At 41.6% G+C, this 6,412-nt stretch overlaps 1 non-coding gene across 1 annotated transcript; it reads right to left on the bottom strand.

Moving 5' to 3' along the window:
* Nucleotides 1-5,233: 5,233 nt before the first annotated feature.
* LOC120266073 lies at nucleotides 5,234-5,340 on the bottom strand. Its single transcript, XR_005537916.1, has one exon. It is a non-coding gene; the product is annotated as a small nucleolar RNA R71 (small nucleolar RNA).
* Between the last annotated feature and the right edge of the window lie 1,072 nt (nucleotides 5,341-6,412).

Below are 6,412 nucleotides of genomic sequence, written 5' to 3' on the forward strand. Positions count from 1 at the left end.
CCTCCTCCTCCACCATTTCATCTAGGGAGTGTCATTTATGCTTTTGTTTAATGTTTTGCTTGTTTGTATTGCTTGTTGTGGGATGATAACACACTAGACCCCCAAAGGCCACCGGGTGTTGGTGAACCTTGGGGGGGTTTATCATGTATGTTGGATGATAACTTGTTAATTCCATGTTTGTGTAATTTTGAGATTTAATCCATTGTTTTCATGTTAAGTGCTACACTAAGGAGAAATCCGTAGCTCTTTTATGAGTGATACATGTAGATGTGACTTGCTCGCATGTATTAGATCATGAATGGATTAGAAGGGGATACTTGTATCGTCACACCGAGAAATCGGGTGTTTGGTAGCCCTCCATGTAGATTTAATCCAAAGAAGAGTAGGTTTACTCCCAAGTGAGATTTTCTCGTACTTAATGCAATCGTAGGGATATGGATTTGGGAGAAATTCCTATCTATGTTCATATGGGATTAGGGTTCAATCGCCGAGAAATTGGGGTTGTTCTAATCTTGGAATCTCATGGTCCATTTTACCCTTGCATCTTTAGATCATTATCCATGTTGCATGATAACCCCTCAAGGGGATCCACATCTATAGGCCTTTGCATTTCATTGATTCTCTTGCTTGCTCATTGCTTGGTCTCTCTAATTTGTTGGCAAATATCGTTTTAGCTTTAATTACATTTAGTAGAGTAAAATCCATCGCTTGAGATCTTAGGCTAGATAATAGCTCAAGAAGGAGTAATAGGAGATCCTTAGCCCCGTGGAATACGATCCTCGTGTCTTCACACGAGGTATTACTTGGCGGTTTTTGGAGGTTCTTGCCTCATTTTCCTTCGACCATACTATGGCCGATGCTGATTTTGACAAGGAGGATGCCATTTGTTTCCGAGCCTTTGGTCAGCCACATGGGATATCCCTGACCAAGTTCTTAGTGTTGCTCGACTTGTACGATCAAGGTTATGTTAACACTGTCGAGTACACATAGCTGCCTATCGACTGCCCTCATGATCTCACTTCGGGCCAGGTTTTCCATAATTTATGTGGCGGCTACCAGTATGTCCCAGGCCAGTTGAAGGCTTCTCTAATAACATGGCTGGTGCTTAGGTATATTTATACTATTCTTAGCCGGTCAGTGATAGGTCGTGGAGATCATACAGGCTTACTTCGTAGGACCGATCATTTGTATCTTCACTCCATGGCGTAGAGAGTGCCTATCCATTTGGGATATGTTGTTGCTGACAACCTTCGCCACCAGAGTGAGTATTTGTGGATAGGAGCATTATTTGCATGACCCTATATCACTCGTCTCATGTTCAGGATGGTTAGAGGCGAGGAGAGGATTAGTACCCCAGCACCCTTGGGATTGGTTACTCTTCGCTTGTTGGGCATTGTGAGATGCACAAGTTTAGGTGGATATGCATTAGTGGAGTCATTGTCTGAGGATGATGAGGAGCTTGCTGAGGCTACAGAGGCACCACCTGCTTGTGAGCCCATGGTCACCGAGACAACACTGGTAGCATCAGCCGACCCTGAGTCATATTCCACCCGAGTTCATGAGCCCCTGGCTCGACTCTAGGCTGCCTTGGCTACCATCATCGAGAACTAGGCGTGAATTCTGGAGTGACTTGATCGCTTTTAGCGGACCCTTGATGAGGAGGCCTCATCCGCTTCTGCACCAGCACCAGCACCAGCTCCAGATATCGACGCTTGAGGTATCACACTCATGAGACTTTTATTTTATTTTATATGCTTCTATTTGTTTTGTTAGTAGTTTGTGGACTTTTGTACTAAAAAAGGCTTCACGTTCTGAGAGTTATCTTCATGTTTGTGTTTTGTTTACAAGTATATTCTTCATTGTCTAGTCATATGAACTCATATTTTCTTTTCTATTTTGTTGAGCTTCACTGAACCCCTTGTATTCCACGCAGATGACATTGAGAGTGATGTTGATGATATTTTAGTCAGACACAATCTTGTGACCTTGTCACATGGTCGTGTGAGGTTCACAACCTGTACAACACGCCTATGAGTTAGACTTCACCAAATGTTTAATGAGGAGTTCAGACGAGTATTGTTTTAATTGCATTCCCACACACATTTTGCTTCCATTGATGCTATCATTATTGTGCTTACATGTGTATATTGGGGCAATGTACATCTTAAGTGTGGGGGAGGTTTCACCTTGTACATGACTTTTACTTGTATTTTCATGAGCATGCTCTTGTTGCCAATGAAGGTTCACCATAGGGTTAAGAATCTAATTCTTGGTTTTTGGAGGTTATAAACATTAGATTTTATCATGCTCTAGTTTTCATCCAATTTCATTGATTATTTTTGTCCGATTGCTCTTTATTCACTTTTCTCGCTTATTAGACCTATGAAGACTCTAGTTCATTATATTGGGACTTTAGTGTGCTAGTTTTATTTTGAAAAAAAAATTTGGCAATTGTTTGTTGTTTGTACATAGGGGGTGGAAAGAGCTACCACCCAAGATGTATGTGTTACTCTCATAAGTCGGGTACTTATTATGCCCTAATGAGAGAAAGAGCTATCTCATGGGATGTGTGAAAGCTACCGTCTATTCGTTTTGTTTATAAATAAGTCCCGTGTTAATAAGAACTTGGTAGTGGACATAGCGTTGACATGAGTTGAGTTTTTCACACACACACACATTTGGACTTCATCACTTTCATTTTTGATTGGATTATTGATAAGTGCTTGTGTATTAGTAATATGAAGTATTCTTTTCTTACATTGAGTATTACTTTTCTCAAATTTTATCTCTTATGCATGTGTATTTGTGTTCTTCAGGGCATTTATGGTTGTGTAGACAAGTGTGGAAGAGAGGAACCAAAAGTAGATCGTGGATGCATATTATTGATGAAATCTTGGAGTGAGTAAACGTGAAGATACAAGTTGTGCTCAAAGACATGTGAGTGTGTGGCAACCTCCATTATGCTCGAGCGACCATGCAAATTGGAGGGGCACAAAGGCAGTCACACTCATGTGATCCGACTTGTGCAATACTAGCAAGATCTTTGTCAAATGTGACTTTATTGAAGGAGCAACGAGATCTACCGCATGGATGTGTACCCATTCATGTGGCCTCGATGAAAAGAGTGGATTCGGGAGTATTTTGGCAAAGCACCGTAATAGTTTACTGTAGTAAATTGATGAAGCAAAATTACTGTAGCAATTACTTTTTACAGCTCGCAGAAATTCAATTCCTTGAAATTTACATGGGCGTGTGGAAATTCCACACGCTCATGTGGATGCCTGATTCCCGCCCTACTTAAGCCGCGATTTCAGACATTTTGAGGGATCCTTTTTCCATCTTTTCCCCATCTTTGGAGACGCTCGCGGCTAGAGTTTGGAAAGGCTTTGTCTAGGTCTTTGGAGTGGGTTTATGACCTTCAACACCGCATTCCTTTGGAAGATAGTTATTGGGGGAGCTTTCATCGGTAGCGATTCGGCGAGGTGTGCCCTAGGCTTGACGAGGGAACCCTTGGAGAAGATGAGGCAACTCTACAAGACCATCGATACGGATTACGAGGGGGTTTTACTTATGGATTGCATGCTTTTACATTTGATTTCATTATTGATTGTATCTTACTCCATGGAGAGCTAAACCCCTAGTGGGTGGTTGGACATGTAAACCCTAGGATGATTTTGTTTTATTGATCTTTCATTATGTTTCTCTAATTGATGTTTTTAATTGAGTTCCAATTTTAAATGCTTGTTGAATTAATTTTTCTTTAGAGTGACACTAGGGTTGAGAATCTATCTTGGTAATCCTTGTGGATGAGTGACACACCACGAGGGTTAGACAAAGCTAGGTTGGAAAGGATCGAGAGGGTGAGTTGAGAGGTAGCGAAATGTTCTCTTTCCCTTCTAATGTGATTTATCCTACCTCCATATTCCAAGAGTTCTTTGCGGTCACAATAGAGTGAAGTGCTAAGAGACAAACTCCACTAGCACTTAGTTGCGCCAGTAATAGAGTGAAGTGTTGAAGTAATACTTAGTGCTGGGGCTTAATTGTGACTAGGGGTCCTTCGCCTGGACCAAAGGGTTAGATCTATATTAGGGAATAGGGTTTATCACTTGGAGTCTCCAAATCTTTATGCAACCCCATACGGTGTGAGGCGTCGAGAGTATCCCTTTCCGCCGGGGCATAGTATGAGGGTTAGTCACGGTTAACCTTAAGTTTGGGACCATGTGTCTTAAGATTTCTATGACTCATTAGATATCAGTTAAGAGAAATAATGATTGGTTTTGCACTTGAAACAATAGTAATTAGATGAGTAATGTCTGGGTACCCCATTTTCTATCGATTGCTTCTTCTATTATTTTATTGCATCTTTTTCTTCTTTACTTTATTTTATTTGAGTTGATATTGTTCACACCACTCTTAAATCATCTTTACTATAGTTAAATAGCAATATTTGTGTTTCAGAGCACTATTCCCTGTAGATACGACTACCCACTCACAGGGTACTTTATTACTTTGACAATCCGTACACTTGCGGTACACACACACACACAAGGGGTGTGTCAAGGTTTTGGCGCCGTTGCCGGGGAGTAAGTGTTTTATAATCATTTTGCACTTTGCTATTTTAGCTAATCATCACCTGTTCTGTTTCACAGTTTCTTATTATTCCATCCTTCTGATTTGTTTTTTCTTTCTTTGGTTGTAGCTCCAAGTTATGACATGAGGAAACCGTTAGACATTGGTTGAAGGTGATCCAGACATTGGAAGGAGAATTCACTACCGAAGGGGATAAGAACCTGTGCATGAATAGTCAAATCATGCTGAGATAGAAGGTGAAGGGTCTGATAATATAGTAGAACAGAATAAACAGCAGAGGACACTATCAGATTATGCCGGACCCGCAGTTCTTGGCACACAGTTTAGTATTGTACGGCCAGTGATTACAGCTCAGAGTCTTGAGCTCAAGCTAGGCTTCATCCAGATGTTATAGCAGTCAGCACAGTTTAATGGTTTGCCTGATGAGGATCCAAACAATCACATTGAGAATTTCTTGGAATTGTGCGACATGCCCAAGATTAATGGAGTAACGGATGATGCTATCAAGTTGAGAACCTTCCCATTTTCCTTGAAAGAGAGAGCAAAGCAATGGCTACATTCATTACCTAGAGGATCGATCACAACATGGGAGGAGATGTTAGAAGCTTTTCTTGCCCGATATTTCCCTCTCAGAAAATCCAGAAAGCTCAGGAATGAAAAATCTTCTTTTGTGCAAATGGAATTGGAGTCTCTTTTTGAGACATGGGATAGCTTCAAGGAACTCCTGCGGAAATGTCCTCAACATGGGTTCCCTGAGTGGATGATCATTTAGACTTTCTATAGTGGATTAAACCCAGGCACAAAGCAGTTACTTGATCCTGCTGTAGGAGGTACCTTAGGAAGCAAGATCCCCGATGAGGCCCGACATCTCATTGAACAAATGGCTATGAACAGTTGTTAGTGGAACACACGAGACAGAAAGAAGGTAGCCGAACTTCATGAGATCAATACAGTCACATCATTGGTGGCCCAGGTTGAGTCATTGAACAAGAAGTTAGTCACTCTAAATTCTCCCAGAGTGGCTGCCGTGATGAGTTGCGCTTGGCGTGGGGGAGGACATGCGCCATCTGATTGCCCTATTTCGATTGGTGGTACTACTTCCATGGAACATGTTGACTTTGTAGATAATGTAATGAGAGGTCAAGGAAATCTGTATAGCAATACCTACAATCTGGGGTGGAGGAGCCACCCAAACCTTTCGTGGAGTAATCAAGGGTAACAGAAGACTATGGCACCACTGGGTTTTTAACCATAACAGCATGCCCAAACATAGAGAATCAAGTTTCAGGGTTGGAAAAATGGATGACCGACTTAGAGAAGGCTTTGACCAACTTCATTTCATCATCGGATATAAGATTTCAATCGGTTGAAGCCATACTTCGCAACCACACCGCTTCATTACACAACTTGGAGAACCTAGTGGGACAAATTGCGAAGTCACTCTCGGAAAGGCCTCAAGGAAGTTTGGCTATCAACATGAAGACCAATCCAAGGGAACATGTGAAGGCTATCACTTTGAGAAGTGGTCATGAAGTTGAGGGTAGGATCCCTAGTAGAAGATCAATGTTGAGTTACCTGTGGTCATGGAGGTTGAGGAGAGAACCAAAGAAAGGAGGTGGCATCCCCACCTTACAAGCCAAGAATCCCTTACCCATCTAGATTGAAGAGCGACAAAAGTGATTAGCAATACAAGAAGTTTTTGTGTCTATTCAAGTTTGTACATTAACATCCATTTGTAAAGGCGCTGTCTCAAATGCGTAGCTATGCAAAGTTTCTCAAGGACCTCTTGACCAACAGGAGGAAATTGGAGGAGAGTGCATCT

The sequence above is a fragment of the Dioscorea cayenensis genome, chromosome 7, assembly GCF_009730915.1.
Source record: "Dioscorea cayenensis subsp. rotundata cultivar TDr96_F1 chromosome 7, TDr96_F1_v2_PseudoChromosome.rev07_lg8_w22 25.fasta, whole genome shotgun sequence".
NCBI lineage: Eukaryota > Viridiplantae > Streptophyta > Magnoliopsida > Dioscoreales > Dioscoreaceae > Dioscorea > Dioscorea cayenensis.